Source organism: Lepidochelys kempii, unplaced genomic scaffold, assembly GCF_965140265.1.
Source record: "Lepidochelys kempii isolate rLepKem1 unplaced genomic scaffold, rLepKem1.hap2 scaffold_112, whole genome shotgun sequence".
In the NCBI taxonomy this organism is placed as follows: domain Eukaryota; kingdom Metazoa; phylum Chordata; order Testudines; family Cheloniidae; genus Lepidochelys; species Lepidochelys kempii.
The window spans coordinates 91,490-105,153 of NW_027333594.1; the positions used below are offsets into that span (position 1 = coordinate 91,490).

General features: G+C 46.9%; 1 protein-coding gene and 1 non-coding gene across 2 annotated transcripts in view; both read right to left on the bottom strand.

The window, feature by feature from the left end:
* The window catches only part of LOC140904411 (uncharacterized), a 112,080-nt gene that overhangs the window by 49,628 nt on the left and 48,788 nt on the right, over window positions 1–13,664 (bottom strand). The gene's annotated exons all lie outside the window — the stretch shown is intronic.
* TRNAM-CAU (transfer RNA methionine (anticodon CAU)) lies at window positions 11,738–11,810 on the bottom strand. Its single transcript has one exon. It is a non-coding gene; the product is annotated as a tRNA-Met (tRNA).

The window sequence follows — 13,664 nt, forward strand, 5'->3', positions numbered from 1 at the left end:
TAAACTGGGAGGAGTGGTAGATACAGAGGGACCTAGACAAATTGGAGGATTGGGCCAAAAGAAATCTGATGAGGTTCAACAAGGACAAGTGCAGAGTCCTGCACTTAGGACAGAAGAATCCAATGCACCGCTACAGACTAGGGACCGAATGGCTAGGCAGCAGTTCTGCAGAGAAGGACCTAGGGATGACAGTGGACGAGAAGCTGGATATGAGTCAAGAGTGTGCCCTTGTTGCCAAGAACGCCAATGGCATTTTGGGCTGTATAGGTAGGGGCATTGCCAGCAGATCGAGGGACGTGATCGTTCCCCTCTATTCGACATTGGTGAGGCCTCATCTGGAGTACTGTGTCCAGTTTTGGGCCCCACGCTACAAGAAGGATGTGGATAAATTGGAGAGAGTCCAGCGAAGGGCAACAAAAATTATTAGGGGACTGGAACACATGACCTATGAGCAGAGGCTGAGGGAACTGGGATTGTTTAGTCTACAGAAGAGAAGAATGAGGGGGGATTTGATAGCTGCTTTTAGCTACCTGAAAGGTGGATCCAAAGAGGATGGATCTAAACTATTCTCAGTGATAGCACATGACAGGACAAGGAGTAATGGTCTCAAGTTGCAGTGGGGGAGGTTTAGGTTGCATATTAGGAAAAACTTTTTCACTAGGAGGGTGGTGAAACACTGGAATGGGTTACCTCGGGAGGTGGTGGAATCCCCTTCCTTAGAAGTTTTTAAGGTCAGGCTTGACAAAGCCCTGGCTGGGATGATTTAACTGGGAATTGGCCCTGTTTCAAGCAGGGGGTTGGACTAGATGACCTTCTGGGGTCCCTTCCAACCCTGATATTCTATGATTCTATGATTCTCTGTGTGCTGTGTGGGTTTGTGTGGGGGTTTGATTTTTGTTAATGCCTACAAGGGGCTGTGCAGTGTGTGATTTTCTCTTTCTCTCTCTGTTTGTATCTTCATGTGTAAATTCACTGGAATGTTTAAAAATATCCACAGCTTTTCCAATTTTCACCAGGAATTTTTCTCAGTCAACAAATTCTCACTTGTTCCCTACCGAAGTGTTCACTCTTGGATGGCATCAAATTAACCTATGAAATTCTGAACTGAAACCTCACCTGCTTTTCAGGGATTCTTCCTTAGACTCAGAGGATCAAGAGCTGGAAAATTCACCTAATTCAGTTTAAAGGCAAAGCTTCACTGAGAGTTGAAATTCCAAGCCCTTGTTTACAAAATGAGAAAAAGAGCCAGGGGAAACACTTCCTTTTGATTCACAGAATAAAGCGTTTGTCATTTAAGGGTTTGTTTCCCATATTTTAAAACCACAAGGGGTCTTCGTAAACACCCAGTCTGACCTCTTGTCTAGCACGGGCCCGATACCTGCCCCTGAAGAATTCCTTTTCAACTAGAACAGATCCGTTTAAAAAAAAAAATAGATCCAATTTTGATTTGAAAATTTCCAGGAATGGAGACTCCACCAGGACTCTGGGTAAGATTTTCAATGGTTAATTCCCTTCCCTGTCAGAAAGCATGCCTTATTTCCAATCTGAATATGTCTAGCTTCACTTCCAGCCAGTGGCTCACATTATACATTTGTCTGTTAGATTGAAGAGCCTGTTTGTAAGTATTGTTCCCCATGTAGGTACTTAGGGAGTGAGAGCGTCATCCCCTAAACCTTTTCTGAGCTCTTTGTGACTATCACAGCAAGGCGGGGGTTTTAAGCCTTTCATCCTTCTCATGGCTCTTCTTTCTCCTCTCAAATGTTTCATCCTCCTTCTTGAACTGGGGACCTCAGAACTGGATGAAGTGGGCACAACAAATACAGAGGTAAAAAGACCTTTCGACTCCTAGCTGAGATCCCACTGTTGCTGTATACGTGGCTGACATTCCTTGTTCCTAGATGTACACGCTCCCGTTTAGCCTTAGCCGCAGGAAATAGTCATCAGCACCACCTCAGCTCTCCGTTCTGAGATTTACTTCTCACTCCCTAGATGCCAAAATATCTCCTTAGGATTCTAGATGGCTGTCCTCCACTGGCTGGATCAGATGTTCCTGCTTCCCCTCAGTAATCTTCAGATGATCCGTGTTCTCCAGAGCTTACCCTCCCAGACAGGACTGAACAACCTTAGCTTATAACTAGACCACCCGTGACCTCAACTAGGTGCCCTGAATGCACCACTTTTGAATTCCCTCCAAGTTCTAGCATAGAAATGCGAAGCAGTTGGTGTTGTAATGTTACAGGAGAGGTTGAAATGAGGCTATTTCTCATGTAGAAGGCAATGATTGTGTCAGGAAGGGGATTTGAACGCCCACCTGCATATGGAGCCCAGAACACAAATGACGGAAAGACACAGCCTTGAGTTTGACACGTTAGACCACTCGGCCAGCCTGTCACTGTTAGTCAAGCCACTTATCAATCACAGTTTTCTTTAACTTGTTGTGAACTTTCCAGGGAGGTGGAGATGGCATATCTCTTTCAACTTCTAGAGACTTTCTAAAGCACAAGCGATTTTTATATGTCATCTCCCTGTTCCCTTTTTAAGGGAATAAAAGATGATTGCTACCATTCTGAGAAAGTAATGTTGAACCTCAAACTCCTGCCTGGTGGGCCAGACGGCCAAGCAACCAGCACCCACAACTTCTACCACCTTTTGTTTCCAAAATAGCTCAGCCCTCAGTGTGTTGAGCCTTTCTGAAAATCTGGCCAAAATGTTTATTGCCCAAATGGGAGCTGAGTTCTTCTGAAAATCTGGCTCTAGGGGTGGGGGTAAGACCTTCTGAAAATTCTGGCCCATGTGTCTGGAAACTCTAAGAACCTTCAGAACTTTTATCGTGTGCTAGAACCTGATGAGAAAACCTTCCTTCTGTTGAACTCAGCAGAGATTTTCTCATTGACTTACAATCACAGTGTTTCATCTTGATCCCAGATTTAGGTATCAACAAAATGCATTGATTGTATTTTTACAAGCAGTGTGAAACAAACACGCCTAGTTGGACAGAGGGATAGAAGTAGGTCTGCCACTAAACCACATTGCCTTTCACCAGTAGCTACCTGAGCAAGGTAGAAACCAGTGGCCAACAGGTGAAAGGCCCATCGTCTATGCTTAGAACACGACAGCAGCTAGCCCTCAGGAATGGAAGAGGCTAATGGTCAGTTTTGCTGAGATGGTTACTTCCAAAGATTGGTATATAGAGTGGGATGAAAGTTTTTTGAGTGAATATTTTATTTGCTGAAAGAATTTGGTTGACCCCAAATGATTTTTTGGTTTTGTTTCAGCAAGAAAACTGACATCTTGGGTCAACCTGAGTGTCTATTACTGTTGTTACAACATTGGTTAGGCTAGCTAGCAAGGGGGAACAAGAATTTGCACCTGTCTATTTGTGGACAACGAAGTGCACAGTGGAAACATGCCCACATTCTGCTCCTAGTCAATGGGAAGCTTTGATTTTGATATGGTCTCCAAAGCCCTTGCCAAGATCACGTAGAAGATGGGGGAGTCAGGGAAAAACCGTCAATTTGTTCAAATTGCAAGAGAAGAATAAATTAAGGTGTTTTGCTGTAAAGTCACTTTTCCCTGACTGGGAATTGAACCCAGGCCGTGGTGGTGAGAGTGCCAAATCCTAACCACTAGACCACCAGGGAGAAGATGGGGCTGTTGTTCTTCTCAGCTGTGCTACACTTCCTTAGGCTATTTTCTGTCCAATTTCTGAAGCTGCTCCTTTGTCCATTCCCTGAGCGGCTAAGAGCAGAGCGGGCAGGAACCCCTGTGCTCAGGGTCACAACCTGAGCCCAACCCAAGCCACTGAAACAAACTCAAATGATGCGTCAGCTTCCTCCACTAGGATCACAGAGCAACACAAAGAAAACCCAGGAGGAACAATCCTCCTCTGCCTTCACTGACCCCATTGCAACCCTCTCAGCAGCCGACCTGGACATTGAGCTGACAGGAACTTTGGCATAGAGAGCAAGGGAGGGAGTTTGCTCCCCCTCATTGTGAGCTGATTGCATTCTGACTCCATGTAACGGGGCTCTGAGCTTTGCCATCTTCTGAATTCTGTGTCCTCAACAAGCAGCCGAAGTGCTGAACCCCCTGGACCCTTCTGCTGGGAGCATGGGGATTGCACAAGAGCTGCAAGCCCTTTTTACCGCTCCTTCTCTTCCTCAGCTTCCCCGGACTTTCCCCACCAATGGTTTCATCAGACTCTGGAGGAATCTAAGTCCCTGCAGGTTTCCCTCACCCACCTTGTAAGGCAAAGAGTGATTCCCTTCTCTGACACTCCTGGGGCCACATTTTCTTTGAGGAGCTTCTCCCCAGGGGGTCTGATGTCCTGCAAAAATACAAAATCACTTACAGTGGAATTCTCTCCCCAGAACATCTGAGACAATATTGACTTAAACAATTGAACTAACTGTGATCATCTGCCCTTCCTTCAGTTACTTTGGGTTCTGCTGTTGTTCACCATTTCTGAGTGGAGATTTTAAATCACGGCTGTTTCTTTGTTAGCATGTCATGGGCTATTAGCAGTAGGAGGAAAAATCACTTTTTGTAGTGGTAAACAGGGTGGCCCATTTCAAACAGTTCTCTGTGAGTTCAATCCTTGAGGGGGCCATTTAGGGATCTGGGGCAAAAATTGGGGATTGGTCCTGCCTTGAGCAGTGGATTGGACTAGATGACCCCCTGAGGTCCCTTCCAACTCTGCGATTCTGTGAAAGGACATGTCAGAGGGCAGGGGACTTGACAAAGCCCTGGCTGGGATGATTTAGTTGGGGTTGGTCCTGCTTTGAGCAGGGGGTTGGACTAGATGACATCCTGAGGTCCCTTCCAACCCTGATCTTCTATGATTTTAAGGCAACCCACCAAAGCATAGAGGAGCTGAACCAAAAAACCCTACGTAACCCCCCCTTATGGTCTACTGCAGGGGTAGTCAACTATTTTTTGTCAAGGTCCAAAATCTCAGTCAAGATATGATCAAGGTCCAGACTCCAGAGAAAATAATTTTATTTACTTATTATTATGATTTTTAAAAAGATTTCAGGGTCCATTAAAAATTTCTGGCTGTCTAGAGTTGGCCCATAGTACACCTGTTGAGTACCCTTGGTCTACTGGTTAGGAGTCTCGTTGATGCTGCCTTGGTTCCATCCTCAGTCAGGGAAAGAAACTTCTCGACACAATTCTCCATTCAGTCTTCACTGCAAATTAAAAAAAACCTCAGAACTTTCACCCCAATAGCTTATTATCTGGCCGTTTTCTGCCCTGTCCTGTATAAAGACCAAAAGGGGCCTTTTTAAAAACCAAAGACTTTGAGAATGGGGGAGAACTGGCTGACTCCAGCTGCCTATCTCTATTCCCTTGTGTGCTGAATTGAATGAATCTCTTTGGATACACAGCAATCGTGAAGCATAAATCTGCTTCAGTGGATATAGTAGAAGCGATATTGCCTAAATAACACCTGGCTTTTTTCAAAACCAGCAATAGCCACGAGAGGTCCCAGAATCATCTGAGATTGCCTCCAGCTGACAAAGGGGCCCATTTTTCAGCTAGGAATTCAACTTCTTTGTTCCATTTTCTCTGCTTTGAGTCTCTTTCCGCTTGTCTCAGGTAGTGTGGCGAGCAAACGCGCAGGTGGGTGAGATAATATCTTTGACTGGGCCAGCTTCTGTTGGGGACAAAGACAAGCTTTTCTGGGACCTGCATGGCTACAACTACATAGCAAATGCTCATAAGCCATGAATTAGTTCTTCTTTCACACTGGAATGCATCACTTTTGGTGTGACACCAAGAAATTATTTATTAGCCCGTATAACCGTTTCTTCTCCACATGTTGAGATTACCTTTCGCCTGTAATGCCATCACATATTAAAATTCCAAATGGCCAATTAGCAAGCACCAAAATAAAGAACAGCCAATTATTAATCTGCCTCACCCCTAGCGCTGCCCAGGATCTCTGCATTGGTTTAGGAAATATTTTCACATAGATATTTGCAAATTGGGAAGTTTTAAATTGTGTCAGCTTCCGTCTAGAAAGAGAGAGTGGTAAGCTAAATTGCTCCAACACAGATTTCCCGATCTATGTGAAAGAAAGAATTAGAAAGAAGTAAGGAAAGTGAATCCAAGGTAAATGATTCTGACCTTTCCTTTGAAATGCTCGGTGCAATAAATCAGTGAATATTCCCATAAGTAAACTCCCGTAATTGACAGAAAAGAGGGCATAGGAAAAGGCTGTCAAATGTTGTGTTAAACTTTAATTCATGAGCAAAATTGTGTGGCCATTAAATTACAAACCTAAAATATAGTCAAAGGAAAGAAAAAGGAACAAAAAGTGTGGGAAAGATGGGTGTATTTCAGCAAAGGGCTTGGAATGGAGGAAGACCAAAAGTGATCAGTCGGGGGAAAAGGCACTGTTTCTGCCTAGTTGTAAACCAGGGATATTTTACGTGTGAAGCAAACATGATAACCACCACACTACACTACAATCTACGACAGAAACCAATTGTACCAATTTTCCCTTCTCACAATGAGGCCAAAACGCAGGCAAATCTCGTAAGCAAAAAACCTCACATCCACTCCACTTCTCCATGGACATTTCCCTGCCAGCTCCTCGGGAGCAACCAACAAGACAAGAAACCAAAATGCAGTAAAATCAAGGGCACGTTTCCCACCACAGGTTTCACTGACTGCGAAGGGTCATGTAGAAATGTTTTGCCTTTTCATACCTGAAGACTTGGTTATTCTCTCCTTCCCTGAACTGGAATGGAAAGCGAGGAGATAGGTGTGAGAACAAGCACTCCTAAGCAAAGGAAACAAGGCACCCAGCATATAACCCATCAGCAGGAGATTAAAACCTGGGCTACACTACACAGTTAGGCCCGCCGACAGCATTTTACGTTGTCCTAATTACCTCACGGTGCACGCTACAGCCTTGTCCCATCTATGTAAGTGCCCTGCTACACCCACATAGTAACTCCAGCTCCTCAAGAGGCACGGGGATTGCGTTGGGGTCATTAGGACAACACAGTGTCTGTGTAGACACTGCCTTACTCACAGGGGCTGCTGGCTGTCTTGCCAATGTCATGGCTTCCGGCTGGCTCCCTTCATGGCTGTCCTCTGCTCCCTGATCCCAGCGGGGCTGCACCTGCCTGGCTCCTCGCGGGGCTGCTGCACGAAAGCTCCTGGCTCCCAGCGCAGGGAGCTGAGAAGCCTGAGCCCTTGGCCCCCGCCCCCACTCCTGGCTGGGAAGAGGCAGGCAAGAAGCCCAGGTGGCCGGCTCCCACTCCAGGGAGGAGGTGGGGAGTCAAGAGTCCTGGGGGTAGCTGGGCTCCCAGTGGGCAGCTGCGCAGAGTGAAGAGCCCCGTTTCTCAGCCCCCCCACACTGCCCCTCTTCATTCGGTGGAAGCACTCCTGGTGAAGACACACTCCGCCGACAGAAGGAGGGGAGTGGGGACAAACTCAAATTAAGCTTCCGCTTCCTCCATCACGATCACAAGAGAAACTGAAAGAAAACTCAAGAGGAACAAGCCTCCTCTGCTTTCATGCGCCCCCATCACAACCCTCCCTGCTTTGTTTTCTGCCTGCATTTCCTTTTGAAACTGCAATGGCTGCTCCAGAAAACGGTCATGTCTCTGAATTCACAGCAACATCCTGAGGATGATAAAAGTATGAAGGAATTCACGGTCCTTTATGACATAATAATAATTAATAATAATAATTAATACATTATTATTTGTATTGCAAGATTAATCTTTCCATTTTGCAGATTCAGCTCCACATTGATTCTTGTTGCTCTTTGCAATGTATCTATCTTGGCAACAGTATTTGCTGTTGTTTCAGGTGGAGCACTCAGCGTGTTACGTTTTTCTGACAATCTGTGTCTCGAAAATTCTAGCCAATATGCCTGGAACTTCCAAGAACCGTCAAAGTATGAAGGAATTCCAGGTCCTTTTTTATATTACCATTTATCAGTCATTATTATTTGTAGAGCAAAGATTAATCTTTCATTTTTTTAGATCCAGCTCTACGCTGATTCTTGTTGCTATTTGCCATGTATCTATAGCTATCTAGCTATAAAGGCAACCGGTCTTTGCTCTTGTTTCTTTGTATTTGTACACTGCAACTTTTCAGCCCAAGCCACATGACCCTGATTAATGTGACACCAGCCAGCCATGGGTGAATCATTGCACTGTAGACATATCCCAACGTTATGTCTCCACAGCGATTAAAACACCCAGGGCACCTGTCTCAGAGCCCGGGGCAGCTGACTCAGGCTTCTGGGGCTGCAGCTGCAGGGCTATAAAATGACAGTGGAGACAGATGGGCTTGAGCTCAATCTCTGAGGTCCCATGAGGGGTGAGGGTTTCCAAACCCAGGCTTCAGCTGGAACACCAGTATCTGCACCCCACTTTTCAGCCCCACAGCTTGAGCTCCAGAAGCCCACATCAGGTGACCCAGGCCAGCCCTGCTGCCATCTTTATCCCGGGAGAGAGAGACTCTACGGGGACGTCTCCATTGCAGTGTCAGCCCAGGGGTGGCAGGCTGTGCTCAAAGCAGCACCCTGGAAGCCCCATAGTCACCACTCTCATAGAATTAAGGTATGATTTGTACAGAGTCGGCCTGGTGAGCTATCATTGTAAAAGTCATGATCTGTTGAAGGCTAATACCTGGATGGATGGTGTGTGCTAGGCTTGTCTGGGAAGTGGTGAAGTTTTGCTCTGGGTGCGTCACTGAAATATGTGATGAGGCTGGGAAATGGCCACCGCCAGCCTTTCCGGTGTGACGCTGGAGGAGCCAGACTCGCTGCTGGCCCAGTGAAGGTATCCACGCTCCCAAGGACTCTCCCAGGAACCGTGTACAATGCGGACTCCTCCGAGACAGCCCGGAGACAATGGACACTGCTTGACTCACATCAAGGCAGAGGAACTTCCTAACAAGTTGGAAGAAATTATGAAAGAGGGGAAGAGACGTCATGACTTGGCCTCTCTCCCCCGCAATTCAACACCTTGCAACACATCTGGAGGACAAAGACTGAACTGAAATAATTCAGAGATCAGAAGAGAAGAATAATAATCCATTCAAATCAAAGTCCCCAAACAGACTAGTATTGGTTTCTCAGCAGAAAACTTTCCATGTGGGGGATTTTGTTTTCCCACTCAGACCTTGCCAAGGGAAGCAGAGAGAAAATCTTTGACTTGCCTCCTTCAGAACGCTTGGCCTAGACACTCTAGCTGTGGGTCACTGTCGTGGCCTTGCTGAGAACAGGGGCATTTTAATAATTTGCAGAGGTCCCAGGGTGTTTGGGGGAGATTATGAGGCTATTACCTTTTGAGATAAAAGCTAAGAAATACAGAACGAGACAATTCTTTCATACATCTGGCCTTTAGACATATTTCATTTAAAGCAGGGGGTCTAACATGCTGTGAGAAAGTGGAAATGTTGGAAGCTCAAATAATTCCGTTTTTTCTAGGTCTTGTGCGTGTGTAAATGGCACAACATGTTAATTTATAAGCACATCGTTCTTAATTTCGTTAAATATTATGTGGCGTATTAACTATATCAAATGGGTTGTACAACACAATGACTTTTCCATGCGTTGCCCAAAACATATTTTTAATATTATTTAAATGCACCGAACTCCTTGAACATAAAGTTGTTTATTTCATTCCTGTGCAGTGTGTTGGTAGCTCAGTTAATTGAGTGTATTGTCACTCTGTGTGTGTGTGAGGTACAACACAATAATTTAGTGATGCTGAAAACGTTCCCTTCTCCCTCCGGAACTGCCTTGGAATCACCTTCCCTTTGTAGATTAATCTACTCCTGTGTCTGTATGAGGAAAATATGGTTTCTATGAAAAAAACTCATTGTTTATTTAAAAGGACTGACACCAAATGGCCACACTATGGGGATACAACACCATCAATAAGAACAGGAGGACTCGTGGTACCTTAGAGACTAACCAGTTTATTTGAGCATAAGCTTTCGTGAGCTACAGCTCACTTCATCAGATGCATGCAGTGGAAAATACAGTGGGGAGATTCCTATACACAGAGAACATGAAACAATGGGGGTTACCCTACACACTGTAACGAGAGTGATCAGGTAAGGTGAGCTATTACCAGCAGGAGAGCCAGTGGGGGAAACCTTTTGTAGTGATCATTGGTATTAATTTGCAAACTGGATACAGTTAACTTAGGCTTGAATAAAGACTGGGAGTGGATGGGTCATTACACAAAGTAAAACTATTTCCCCATGTTTATTTCCCACCCCCACTGCTCTCACATGTTCTTGTCAACTGCTGGCAAAGGCTGACCTTGATTACCACTGGAAATCCGCAAAAAAAGATGAGAGCAGAGTGGTTTCTAGACACCCACCCATCCATCTAACACAGACACACAGACTTTTCTAAGGCATTAACTTTTCCTTCTCCTTTATGATTCTTTAATGCCTCTGGAAATACACATTTCCCAAAGGCAAAGCTGATCAATGATTGTGTTGGCTACTTGGATCACAGCAGCCCCCACAGTAGATTTGCTGATTCCCAACTGACCGGTAGCTGTCGGGCGATGCAAGCTTCCGCAGGGCTATGGCCACTCACTTCTCAACTGTGAGGGCGGCTCTCATTTTGGTGTCTTTGCACTTCAGGGCAGGGGACAGCAAGTCGCAAAGCTCCATGAAAGTGGCCCTTACGCATACAAAAGTTTCTCAGCCACTGGGAATCATCCCACACCTGCAACGCGATGAGGCCCCAGCAGTCTCTGCTTGTTTTCTGGGCCCAGAATTGGCCTGCCACGGCATGAACCTGGCCCAGCACCACCATGATCTCCCAATTGCCACACGCCGTGCCATCTTTGTCCATGTCCTCATCAGTATAGTAATCACACCGTCGTCGTTTCCTCGCCCCGTTTTGCAGGTACTGCACATACTGCTGGATAATGCGCGAGGTATTTACAATGCTCAAAACTGCAGCGGAGATCTGAGCGGGCTCCATGGCGCCTGCACGGGTAATCCTGGAAAAAGGGCGCAAAATGTAGGAGAGCAGAGTGGCAGGGGAAGAGGTGCTGTTTGGTTCGTGGTAGCTGAACAAAGGCGGGAAATGGTTGTCTTCCGTGGTTTTCACGGAGGCGGGAGCCCAGGACAGACAACCCAGAGAAGCTCGGAAGCGTGTCACCACCGGGAGAGCAGAGTTGGAGGCAGAAGAGTTCGATGAGGAAGAGCAAAAGTAGATAGTAGAGATTACATCGGAAGGGGAGAGGAAATGAGAGGCGGATTCATAGTTGCAGGAGAGCAAGAGGTGCACTGTCTGCTGAAAACAGTACGGCGTCTGCATGCGAAAAGGCGTGAAACGATTGTCTGCCAGAGCTTCCTGATGACATGCACCAGAAACACCCGCAAGAATGTTTTTGCCCCATCGTGCACTGGGAGCGTTACCCAGAATTCCAGTGGGCGGCGGGAACTGCGGGATAGCGACCCACGGTGCACCCGCTCCGACGTTCGATGCTAGCCTCGGTACTGTGGACGCACTCTGCCGAATTCACGCACTTCAGTGGGGACACCGAAGCCTGAATGTCTAAAATAGCTCCCAAAATTTCGAATCGAATAATTTTGAACTAATTTCATACTGTACACGTACCGATAGAAAAGTCTGTGTGTGTGTTAGATGGATGGGAGGGTGTCTAGAAACCACTCAGCTCTAGTCTTTTTTTCTCTGATTTACGTTAGAAAATCTAAAGCAGGGAGCAAGAAGAGTTGCCTTCTCTGAGGCTTAAACTCAGGACCTTCAGATTATGAGACTGATGTGCTGCCCGCTGCGCTAAGAAGGCTTGGAAGAGCTTTAGGCTCGGTGCTTATAGAACCAGCTGAGCAGCGGGGAACCAGCTGAGCAGCAAACAGCAGGACTTTGCCTGGGAGTTCACCTGGAGTGAGCCCACTGAGGCTTAAACCCTAACGACTTCTCTGAGGAATTACTGCATCTCCGGAGGAAGCTCATAGTAGGAAGGTAATATGGATGGGGAGTGTTCAACTGTTGTGACCTGCACTGGATGTGCCATCTTTGTCTTTCTTCCAGAGGACAGAAGCGACTTTGTCTGTACAAAGTGCAAGCTGGTCTCCATATTGGAAGAGAAGGTTCAAGGTCTGGAGCAACAGGTATCGACCCTGCGTTGCATAAGGGAAACTGAAGATTTCCTGGACAGACGTCAGGATATGCTTCTATGGGCACAAGGTTCTGAAGATTCAGAGCAGGCTGCGCAGCAGGGACAGGAGGACTGTGAAGAAATCTGGCAACATGTGACCTCCAGAAGAAGAAGGGGGAAAGTCCATGGACCAGCAAAGCGGACACAGGTAAGTAACCATTTTCATGTTCTCTCCACAGGTACCATTGCGGGGAGTGACCCAGATGATACGTCTGGGGGAAGGGAGCAGAAGGAGACTCCACCAGTTGAAAGGCATGAGATGCACTGTCCTAGGGTTGGGGGTTCCACGACCACCACTCCCAAGAGAAGGAGGTGGGTGGTGGTGGTCGGGGACTCTCTCCTCAGGAGGACTGAGTCATCTATCTGCCACCCTGACCGGGAAAACAGAGAAGTCTGCTGCTTGCCGGGGGCTAAGATTCGCGATGTGACGGAGAGACTGCCGAGACTCATCAAGCCCTCGGACCGCTACCCCTTCCTGCTTTTCCACGTGGGCACCAATGATACTGCCAAGAATTACCTTGAGCGGATCACTGCAGACTACGTGGCTCTGGGAAGAAGGATAAAGGAGTTTGAGGTGCAAGTGGTGTTCTCGTCCATCCTCCCCGTGGAAGGAAAAGGCCTGGGTAGAGACCGTCAAATCGTGGAAGTCAAGGAATGGCTACACAGGTGGTGTCTGAGAGAAGGCTTTGGATTCTTCAACCATGGGATGGTGTTCCAAGTAGGAGGAATGCTAGGCAGAGACGGGCTCCACTTAACGAAGAGAGGGAAGAGCATCTTCGTGAGCAGGCTGGCTAACCTAGTGAGGAGGGCTTTAAACTAGGTTCACCAGGGAAAGGAGACCAAAGCTCTGAGGTAAGTGGGGAAGCGGGATACCGGGAGGAAGCATGAGCTGGAGCGTGTGAGAGGGGAGGGCTCCTGCCTCATACTGAGAACAAGGGGCGATCAGCGGGTTATCTCAAGTGCCTATATACAAATGCACAAAGCCTGGGACACAAGCAGGGAGAACTGGAGATCCTGGCCAAGTCAGGGAATTATGATGTGATTGGAATAACGGAGACTTAGTGGGATAACTCGCATGACTGGAGTGCTGTCATGGATGGATATAAACTGTTCAGGAAGGACAGGGAGGCCAGGAAAGGTGGGCGAGTTGCACTGTATGTAAGGGAGCAGTATGACTGCTCAGAGCTGAAGAATGAAACTGTAGAAAAACCTGAGAGTCTCTGGATTAAGTTTAGAAGCCTGAGGAACAAGAGTGATGCAGTGGTGGGAGTCTCCTATAGACCACCAGACCAGGGGGATGAGGTGGATGAGACTTTCTTCCGGCAACTCGCAGAAGCTACAAGATGGCACGCCCTGGTTCTCATGGGCGACTTCAATCATCCTGATATCTGCTGGGAGAGCAATACAGCGGTGCACAGACAATCCAGGAAGTTTTTGGAAACTGTAGGGGACAATTTCCTGGTGCAAGTGCTGGAGGAACCG